An 11,486-nucleotide genomic window follows, 5' to 3' on the forward strand; every position below is an offset into this window, starting at 1 on the left:
ATTTTATCTGTATTTTAAGCTGCTTAAATTATAGAAAGACACATGTATTTCTATATACATGTATTCACAAGAAATTACATATTTCTAAAAGTAAATGACCTTAATGAATAAGATCTGATTCATCTAAATACGTGTATTATGAAATGCATGTTCATAACACCAACATAATAATAAGACTTTGCAATATAAATGGAATCAAATGTGATACAAGTAACTGTGATTTTATTCCCATACTTATTTGATTCATATTATTATTTTAAAGTATGCGGAAATGAGTCAGAAGGAAAGCATTTTAAAAACCAGACACAATGATAAGAAAGATATGACATTCTTCAAATCAATTCTATAAAATTGGGACTCATAAATGATGAACAAAACAGAGGATAGTCACAGGAAAGTGCTTTTTGGTGCACCTGCTTTAAAAAAAACACACAAGCCGACCATGAACATGTAAGAACTTAGAGTTACTGGACAGAGAGCCTAAGGGAAGAAGATGAAAGAAGGGGGCCTATGAAAGACACTTTAAAATAAAGCATTAAGAGCCAGTGACAAATGAAAATTAATCATAATTGAATTAAAAATAAATCCTTGAAATTTTAGAGTAATTCAATTAACAAAATCATTGTATTATACTTCCCAACCAGGCACTTTTGTAAATGGTAAAATATACCTATGGTTACAATTTAGTACGGAATCCATAAAGGAGAGACTATAATCAGAGTATAGTCATCTTAAAAGAGCATGTTGTTTTCCTAGATAGAAGAAATCCAAGGAAACTGTAAAAACTTGAAAATTAATGCCAAGGATCTATATCAGATTTTCAATAAGCTAATTCACTTGTCAGAAGCAGCTTCCTAGGTTTGACTATTTTCTGAGCTTACAGATTTTACTTACTTATCACAAAAAAATACAAATAGAAACTAAAATATTTTAAAAATAATGAAAAACTTGGTTTGTACTTAGTAATTAAGAGGTTGTTCTGTTTTACCAAACTGATGTAAAAGCAAAAGCAAACTCTATTTCTTAAATTTTCTTGAGTATTTATCCAAATTAAAACAATATCAGGTAATGGAACACATCTGTGATTACCCTGAGATACATGTTGACCAAGAAGATACGTTTTCTGTCTTAGTTACCTCAGCCCATTTGTGGAACCCAGAAGTCCAAATTTTTCTGCATCCCAGCTGGCAAAAATGGTAGTTCTTCTCGGTCTCCAGCCTGTAATCATTGTTAACATACATGGTTAGGTACATCTGCCTAAAAACAAAGGAAAATTCACTCAAGTCACTTTCTGTCATCACTTGCCAAGGAAACATTTTTTACCTCTACTAATCAGTTTTCCAAAATTCTGGACAACTTCTTATAAATCAGCAGTTCCACTGGTTAGGTCAGTACCTCCAAATACCCAGAAGTCCTGATGATCTCCCAGAATAACACACCTGTTTGGAAAGGAAGGCATTCAAAAGAATGACAACTTAGAATGTATTATAAAGAGCAGTAATTTATGTTTTTAAATTAAACTTCTTCCTGCTTGAGTTTCCTCCATAGAAAACCATCAAGGTAGTGTCTCCTTTTAGAATTTACCTTTTTTCCCCACATTTAATTATATCACATCAACCAGGAAAAAAATATTAAGAGTTGATTAAAATTTATCTTCTCTTACTCCTGTAATCTTTGTAAAAACAAAATGTTTTAAGACATTTTAAAAAATTCACCAACTCACCAAATTTCACAGATCCTCAGGTAGTTCTGATTACATCGTAAATGCTTGTGATTTTCTTGATGTTATGAACATGCATTTTAACCTTCCTAGAATTTCACAAAGGGAACAAATTACTTCACATAGAGCATTATGTCTAACAGGTTCCTTCCAATGTTTTATTCTAAGTCTCAGAAGTACAGAAAACTGTTTAATAGGATGATAAATTCCCATATGCCCACCATCTAAATTCAATCATTGTTAATACTGTTGAACTATTTGCAAGCGAGTTGCGCAAATCATGACAGTTCTCTCCTATGTAATTAAGAATGCACCTTACGGTGAGATTAAAAAAAAAATCAGTATTTTATATTTTTCCTCCCTCATAGCTCTATTGTTGGTATTTATTTAAACTTCAAAATCATTATTCAACATGAAAAAGAAACTTGTTCTTAGCAATTTAAAAAAAAAATTGTGTATTTGTCCATTTAGAGCTCAAATCAATTAAAGGATATAAGCCCCAGGTGCTTTTATTGATATTTTGACCAGGGAAAATTTCTGTTTCTGACTTTTCTCTTAAACTGTTACTGAAGCTAAATGCTCTGTTTTCCTTGTGTCTGTATGTGTCTGTTTATAAATCACATTTGTCATTGTGTACCTCTAGCAGGTATTAATACATGAGATAATAAAGTCTATGTTAAAGGAACTCAGTTCTAATTGAGTTAAATAAACACTTTTTAAAAAATTCTTATAAAATATAACTGAACTTCTAATATCTTAAGAGTTTTGAAATTTTAAAACAAGCTTCTTACAGAACTTATAAAATACTTGCAGAATCCAAATTCACATTGCTAAAGCAAATCATTAACCAACAAGGCTCATTTAACCATTTTAGTTTAATAAAAACAGCTATCTCCTCTCTGATTCATCAGTGTGAAGTTTCCCTTTCCCTCTACATTTCAAGCCAGTCAAACTAAAGTTCTGATCATGCCATGCTGTTTCCCAACCCTGCACAAGCTGTCCTCTGCAGCTGGCGTTTACTGCCTGTCTTGATTCCTTGGAAATCTTACTGTTTGTGTAAAATTAAGCTCAATGAGCACCTGTTCCGTGGTCATGCCTCCTTAACACCAGTGCTGTCCGGGGCTAGTAACAGTAACGACTATGACGGTAAGCGCACGGGGCCATGTAGCAGTTAAGCGTTCACCACTGTGACCATGTAACCCACCCCCACAGAAGTGACCGGTGAACTTCTCTCCTTTCCCCCTTCTCTCCTACTCCTTCCCTTAAATTAACCTAGGGTTTTGCATGCATAGCGTTTTGACAGTTATCTGAAACACTGTTTTAAACCCTCAGTTGAAAAGGGAAGATAAAATGTTACACCTGGCCCGGACGAGGATAGGGGTGGGAGTGGCCCAGAGGAAGCTGAACAGGACCCGCGGCCTCGGATCACAACACAGCCCCGTTCCTTCCCGAGGTTCGCAGCCGGGAAAGCAGAGGCCTGGGGACCGGACCGCCTCGGGGCCTTTGGGGGAGGCCGAGGGAGGGACGGATACCCGCGCAGGGCTGGGGAGGGGCCCGCAGGGACTCACCGTCTGTGCAGCGGCTCCTGGCCCACGGCTGGGTGGGCGTCGGTGGCGGTTGAGGCTGCGGTGCCGGCTGAGGGGGCCGAGGCGGCGGCAGTACCGGCTGAGGGGGCCGAGGCGGCGGCGGTACCGGCTGAGGGCGCTGGGCGGGCGGCGGCGGCGGCGGCGGTTGAGGCTGCGTTGCCAGCTGAGGGGGCTGAGGCGGCGGCGGCGGGCGCGGAAAGGACTTGAGGGACTCGAAGGCCTTCGCCAGCTTTTCCAGGGTCGCCATGGCGGCCTCCCGCCCCGCGGGGTCAGCCCCCGGTGTCGCCGTGCCGACCGGCGGCTCTGGTCAGCAGCGGTGGCAGTGAACGGGGCTCGGGACCGCCAGCAGGTGCGGACCCCAAGCGCGCGGCCATCTTGGAGCCGTCCCGATAGCCCCCGCGGCCCTGCGTCTTGCCACGCTCCGCCGGTGGGGCGGGGCCTGGCCGCAGGATTGACAGCCGGAGGCAGCGGCCTCCGCCAATGGCTGCCGCGCCCGCCCCTTGGGCTCAAAGAGCCGCCACAGCTGCTGGAACCACTGCGTTCTTCCCGGCGAGGGGTGAGGGGTACTGCACGGAGATCGGGAGGGCGGTTCGGGGGCGGGGTTGCGTGGCACGGCGAGGAGGGTGGGGAGGGCGGGGTGACTTGTGATTGAGGGTCTCTCTTGGCGACGGGCGTCCCCGGACGACGCCTAGCAGGTGGCAGTGAGGCGGGGCAGTGGGCTGGGAGCCCGAGACCCCCACGGGGTGCTTGCCCACCCCGCGGCGCGGGCGGAGGGCCGGCTCGCCGGACAGCCTGCTGTAATAAGCTGACTGTTATATATTTGGCCTTACCCTTGTTAGTTGCCTCAAATCACTCCTTGTTCACCTTCATGATCATTACCATAGATACACTTCTTACAATCCTCGTACTTACTATGTTCCCTCATGCTACAGGGCCATACACATGCTATTCTCACTCTTAGAAATAATCTTTTGCACATCAATCCCCTACTCCCCTCAAGAGATTTGCCTATCTAATTCCAATCACTCTCAGTGCTCAGCTAATTTGTGAATTCATAAAGCCCATTACATTAACATAATTTCTTAACACCATGTAATTCTCCTTTATCACATTATTAAAGTATACTTTATAATAACATAAAAACTCTTCCATGCATGAAGGTAGATATTAAACAATTAAGTTCACAGTATAAAGTTGTAAGTACATATACTGTATATTTTGAAAAATGTTAAGGAATAACATACTATAGTTAAATTCATTCATAATTTTTCATAGAAATATGGAAATATTTATTCCAAGTAGGATCATCATTATATGTGTGTGTGTATATATGTATATATCTCTCATCCTTCATTCACATTAAAAGTTCTGATAAATTATTGCCAACAATTAACTTTTATACCCAAAATTACCAATAAAGGAATAGGAAAGAAGGGAGAAAAGAAAGAAGGAAGGAAAGAAGGAAATTGAGGGGTTTTAGAACTCTTGAGGTTGAGACATATTAAAGACTCAGATTTGTACACTTATATATGATAATTACTTTCCTGAAATGATATAAAAACACAAAGAAAACTGAAAGCTAAATATAAAGTTATTTACAACCCAAATTTGAGGTTAATTTATATCTTCAATTGATTTGCATTTTTAAAAATTTAATATTACACTGTTCCATTGCTATAATATAATCAAATTCATAAACAGAAAACTATATATGATATATACATCCTCTCACCATTTATAACATTTCTGAAACTATTTTTGAAGTAGAATATTTTATATTTAAAGTTTTTATCATTGGAAAGGCTTTGAATGTTTTAGCACTATTAGATTTAATTTACTTGATCATAATATTTTTTCCAATACATGAGAAATAATATCTTACATGGTTTTGATCATTCTTTAAGTAGTTTGTTAATATTGTGTAATAAGTGAATTCATGGAATGTTATTATAGACTTAGACATTTTTTATTTGAAGATGTCATCTTTTGTAGTACAATAATAAGGCCATTATTGTAGGAATGTGAAGGAGTCAGACATTGCTTTTAGTAAAAACATCACTCTAAAGGGCATATTGGCAATAGCAGCATGTGGTTAAGATCATGTCAATTTTTTGTAAATCTTTAACAAATTCTGAAATCACTCTGGTTGCTTACAAATTTATAAAACACAATTACTTGCAGGAAGAACAAGGCTATAGTCACTGCATGACAAAGGAATGCTGCTTAATAAATAAGTGAGGAGAAGAATTAAGTTTAATCCAAGGAAAGCAGCATTCTTAAAATATTTTGGATTGATTCGAGGAACAGGGATTTTATGATTATTTATTTAGCAGAGTTTATATAGACATTTATGTGTGTGTGTGTATCCTTCATGTCTGTATCAATTCAAATAAGATTTTGCCACAAAAATAAATTTTAGAGCCAAAAATACCAATCAAAAAGAAAGAAGAGGGAAGGAAATCAGGAAGGCAACTTAACATCAAAAAATTTCGTCATTATTTAGAGTAAAGATCTATATCAACTAAACATTTGTATTGTGATCTCCACATTCCACTAAAACTTATGCCATTTACCTATAAATATAAGCTTTTATTTGCTTCTAAAATAAATAATACATAAATTTAATGAAACTGCAGCTCAAAAGAAGGAAATAGCATTAGAAATTCAGTCATCTAGTGCAGTAGCTAAAGCATGGGTATGACCAGACTCTTAGCAATCAGAGAACAACCAAGAAAATGTGCCAAAGTGTTGGATACCCAGATTTGTTCCCAGGGCAGGGAAATAGGCATATCAAGAAAAGTAAAAGAATATACCATATTTAGAGCTTAATTATAATGCAAAATAGATATATACCTATATCTATTTCAAAATGTTAAATTTAAAAGTGGACCAGAAAAAAATATAAACAAAATTACTTCTATAGAGAAAACAAAGAATAGCCTTGTCTTCTTCTATTAAAGACTGACTAGCCACAAAATATTATGGAAATAGCTATAAAGCTTTGAGGAAAAATATTATAATTCTATAATTGTGTTACCACTAAGGTTGTTATGTTTGTAGTTAAGCCAAAGTAATACCAAGACATTCAAAGAATCAGAAGGAATGGTAACTATATATTTATCCTAAAAAGTAATAATAAGTACTAAGAAAAGGATACATTTTTTAAAATGTAAGAAGTAAGATATGATTATATAAATGCTATGTTAAAGGGTATTGAATCTACAAGTAGACAAAATAAGGATCATGTCTATTTTGAAAATATTTCAAAATAAATGCCAATAAATAAAAATAATTCTTAAAATGATATTTCAATCTAACTTGTTTGACTTTGTAAATGCATGTTACTTTATATCAATTTGCATTATTTTTATATGGTTAATAACACAGATACAATTAAAAGAAAGTGTATAAAAAGTTGAGATAGCAAAAATAACTTTCTTTTCTAATATTTACAAATAAAAGATTTAACAGTGAATTTTTATCAATCATAAGTCTTTATATTTTCAGTAAAATATAAAATTATAATGGAGAAAAATGTAAGCAAAACTAACATAACTTTGTAAATCAACTAAGACTTAAATTTAAAAAAATGCAAACTAGGTTTTTTTAAAAAAAATTCATTTATTTCAGTTAAAAAATAGTCACTGTTTTATTTCAAGACGTTGCAGAGATGATGTACTAATATGCTGGTGCTTTAATACCTCAAAGTTCAGAAATCACTGCAGGGAGAGGCTGACGTGTCTACAGTCAGGAGGAAAAAGCCAAATCCTTCCCCTGTGTCCCCGCACCCTGCCAGTGTCCCCTTGGCCCAGGGGTGAGGAGAGGCAGGAAGCCTGCAGAGCATGCTCTGTGCTCGCAGCCCCTTCAGCCAGTCTTGGAACACTGCCCCCTCCTGGGTGTGAGGTGTTTCAGTGCCACTTGCTGTGTGGTCCTGCCTGGCTCCTCTCTGAGGTCACGTCCTCAGAGGTCAGTGCAGGCCGAGGTCAGGGTCTGTGCCTGTGGGTCTGCTTCCTGGCCTCCCCTGTGCATCTGAAACAAGTTTCACACTACGTGCAGGCCCACAGAGAAAGTTGTTGTTCAGATTTTTCTGTTTCTTAGTGCAGTTTTTTCCCCCCTATTTATAAAAATTACATTTACTGTACAAAATTTAGGTAAAATGGAGAAATGTAAAGAAGAAAATAGACTGACCCACAAACCTGCCCAGAGGACTGTGCCACACTTTTTCGGTATAGTCTACTGAGCTCTTTTTCTTAGACACACGATACACGTTTTAAGCACAGTTGGGATACCCTCCATCTGATTTCGTGTTCTAATTGTACAATGTGCTCCTGAAGTTGTATTTTGCATATTGATTTATCCCTGATGTATCTTTATGGTTAAATACTCTGTGGAAAGATATTTAGTAACTACCTGACAGCCCATCATGTGGGTGTAGCACAACTCACTTACTTGTTTTCCTACCATTGGCTGTGGGTTATTTTAATATATTTAATCTGTGATGAAGCTGATACTCAACATGGGTTGAATTAATTTTAGAAAATGTTGTATGTAATGTACTGAGTATAGAAATTGTGAATAGTTTCTGTTTGCGAGAGCTACTGTTCTTATGATTTTAAGTTTCTGATTTTAATAATGTGTACATATCTTTTATCTTGATCTTAAATATTCTACAATTGGCTTGGTCTCCTGAGAAAGGCTACACACTCTCTCACTTCTAGAAGTTGTGCACCTCAGAAGACATAAGAGGAATTCAGTCACCTTTTCTTGCAAATTCACTGGTAACTGTCTGTGATTGTATTCGGTGGAACTGATACATCCATCAGATGGATGAGGATTCGCTCCAACCTTCTGTCTCCATGAGTGTGTGACAAGCAGCCAGTGCCATCAGGGTGCTCAGAAAGCCTCCTCTACCTGGTGCAGGTGGGGATTGTCCACTCTGCCCGGCTGCTCCCACCAGCATGAGCTGGACCTTCCCAGCCTGTGGCCTGCATGTTGAGTGGCACCCCAGGGGGCTGGTGAGGCCCTGGGGCCACACAGCAGCTCCTGGCCCTCTCCTGCTGGTGACGGCTGACAACCAGGTCACTGGCCCGGGAGGGCAGCTGGGTGAGCAGATCCAAACTCCCCTCAGCATGGATCTCACATAGCATAGGGTTGAGGGGAACCTGCCAGACTGTTCCTTCCTACCAAGTGCAGCCCTTACTAGAGTGAGCAGGTCAATTACTGAGTCCTTAATGCATGCCTAAACCATGCTGTGTGCTTGACCTGCTGCCTGTCACTGGGTCTCTTCTGTGCACCCACTCGCCGCATATGATAGGTGAAGGTGCCAAGGCTGAAACATATGTGTTAACAGGTGTGGTCATGGTTACTCTGCCCACAGATGTAGAACCAGGATCTGAGTCCAGGTTGTCACACCCTAAGTAACGCATGCTAACCAGGTTGTTGACTTTTAAATGCAAGCCAATTTGTAGTTGGTTTAAAAATTAATAGTTAAACAGCAAAAAAAAAAGTGACAATGAATATATATATGTTCATGTATAACTGAAAAATTGTGCTCTACACTGGAATTTGACACAACATTGTAAAATGCCTATAACTCAATAAAAATGTTAAAAAATTAATAGTTAAAACTTCTTCCTTTTTGTTAGAGGAACAATAGTGACCCATTGTTTGGACAGACAACAGCATTTTGGAAATTAAATGCCTTCTGCGGTTTTCTCTTCACATTCCTAATGGAAAGGCCACTTTGCTTACAGAGCATCTGGAATTGCATGCATGGTCATTTTATTCCCCCTCCCCCAGTCCTGAGCTTTGCACAGAGTGGAGATTCAGTAAATGCTTGCATTGCCAGGGCAGGTGGGGGCAGGAGTCTAACTTAGAGTCCAGGGAGGGCTTCCCTCCAGGAATTACTCACATGTTGTTTTGCCTCTCTGTCTCCCCAGGTGGAAGATTAGGTAATTGGAAGCTGCATCAAACACATCCCTATTGCAGGTAGAGATATTATGTATTTCATTCAACAGCTGCCAAGGGAGAGGGAGGTGGGAATCCCTCCTGAGCAACCACTGGAGACTGCAAAGGCCATTAAGGTAAAAACAGATGGGAAATTGGCCAGTTTGGGGGTGAGAGAGAAACGGTGTTTGCACACTTCCCCTTGTGGCTGCCACCCCTGCTCCCACCGTGCCTGTCCTCCCCTCCCCATGAATGTGGGTCTCCATCTGTTTACCAGTTGAATTAAGGGGCTGAAAGCTTAGCCTCTTCTCTGAACAGGGATGCTTGTGGAGGTTCCAGCTGTAAGTGAGAGCAGCTTGATAACTGGTATTGAGCATCCTGTGTAGTATGATGTCATTTAATTGGAGCCTGATTAGACAGAACCTTCAATTAGCCAATGTGTCTTTCACCTCTCCCTCCAGGCTTCATTTCCCGAGTAAGGAGCAGACAGCAGCAGCAGTGACTGTGAGGAGTCCTGTGCAGTCAGCCAGAATTCAAACTCATTTCCAGCTCTTGCTGTGTGTGGTTCTGTACCCTGAGAATTACCATTCAGAGTGATGCTGTTCTAGCGTGAATCATTGAACAGAGTCCTCCTGTGTTTTCTAGACTCCGTTACCATGCTGGAGGAGTTACAGGAAGCTCTAAAATTAAATCAGTAAGATTCGGAGGAAAATGTCTCATTGGCCTTTATTTAAAATGCCCACTTGACTAATCCATCAGTTTTGTCTTTGTGTCAGTCTGTAGGTAGCAGTTGACAGACCCCTTTCAAAGCAATTTTCTCTTCAGGTTGCAAAATCAGGACAAATTACTGTTTTGTTCTTGTTTTGTTTTAGTCAAAATGAAGAGATTCTTATTAATACAAGGATAATTATTATATAAAGAGCAAAGATTTTGTTTTTGGAGAAAAATTTAAGCATGGAAGTGACATGTGACCTTGAACACATAGTTTCTGAGCTGCAGGGGAGTTTAAGGGAGGTTAGCCTCCCCCCTTCCCTCCCACTTTTGCACCCAGTAACAAGCTGGTTGAAGGAAAGCTAGTGCCTGGGGGGAGTCCCACATTTTGCATGACACTCTTGGTGGATGGAGAGGTATTTTTAGGACAGGGTGCACAGGTGCGAGTCAGGGCTCCTGTGAGTAGGGTGGCTGGGTGCTCTGGTGTGCCCAGGACTAGAGTTTCCAGGGCTGGGGCACCTCAAAACTTGGGTGTGTGGTCCTGGGCAGCCCATGGGAGTCAATACTTTCCCCCTGGGGGAAGGTTTACAGAAGTAGCATAAGACATTCTTTTTATGTTAAAATATTTCCTAGAACTTCCCCTAGTCCTTTCCTTGTGTTTCTTCAAGGAAATAAATTTGGATATTTGACCGAAGTTCCCTCGCCACCCCACTCCTGTTACCAATATGTCACAAAGCCTCTGGCTCCGGACCGTCGGGGTGGCCATGCAGGTGAGCAGGGCCCTGAGTATGCTGACTGTGACAGAGGCTGCTCTCCTAGTCCTCGTGGTGGATTTTACCTTCCTCACTGGCTCTCTGGGGTCCATCTCTGACCCTGAACCAGGTTTGGCCCATTTGGTCGGTGACAATGTATCACTCAGCCATGAAGGTCAGGAAGTGGAAGAGCTCCTTGTGTTCCCTGCAGGTCAGCCGCCCCAACCCTGCTGTCAGTTAGTTCTTGCCCCACTTCTCTCTGTGGGAGTGGGTCAGAGTTGCCCTGTGTCTTGTTGCCCCTGTGGGCAGGAGTGGGCCTGAGGTTGTGTGGATCCTGTTGGTGGGGGCAGTGGTGGTCCAGGTCTTGGGGCTGACACACTGCACACCATCAACTCTGTGGAGGCACTTCCTGCCTTCTGTTAAGCCTCTGAGATGCTGCAAGACTTTGACCTGGTGTCTTAGGACAACTTACTGTTTCTGCCCTCAGCCTGGTAGATTTGAGGTTGTATGGAGTGACCCACTCACTCAGTTATCAGTGAGCACAGGGGTGTGTAGCAAGTCTGGCCCATCAGTCTTACAGTTGTGCAGAGTATACCAAGGGTGGTATTAGGTTTCGTTTCAGGGATTCTAAGAAATTTTGAACTTAGTATTGTGAAAATGCCTTCAGAGGTCCTCCTGAGCACCAGCTTTGGGCCTGACAAAGTGCAGGCATTGAACAAAGCCCACTTGGCCCACAGGAAGCTGACTTTCAGAATCTGGTACCCAGGGGCC

At 40.8% G+C, this 11,486-nt stretch overlaps 1 long non-coding RNA gene across 1 annotated transcript; it reads left to right on the top strand.

The window, feature by feature from the left end:
• Positions 1-3,755: 3,755 nt before the first annotated feature.
• On the top strand, positions 3,756-11,196 carry LOC141576768 (uncharacterized). Its single transcript, XR_012505187.1, has 3 exons — positions 3,756-3,862; positions 8,002-9,389; positions 9,714-11,196. It is a non-coding gene; the product is annotated as an uncharacterized LOC141576768 (long non-coding RNA).
• The last annotated feature ends 290 nt before the right edge of the window (positions 11,197-11,486 follow it).

The sequence above is a fragment of the Camelus bactrianus genome, unplaced genomic scaffold (genome assembly GCF_048773025.1).
Source record: "Camelus bactrianus isolate YW-2024 breed Bactrian camel unplaced genomic scaffold, ASM4877302v1 HiC_scaffold_32, whole genome shotgun sequence".
NCBI lineage: Eukaryota > Metazoa > Chordata > Mammalia > Artiodactyla > Camelidae > Camelus > Camelus bactrianus.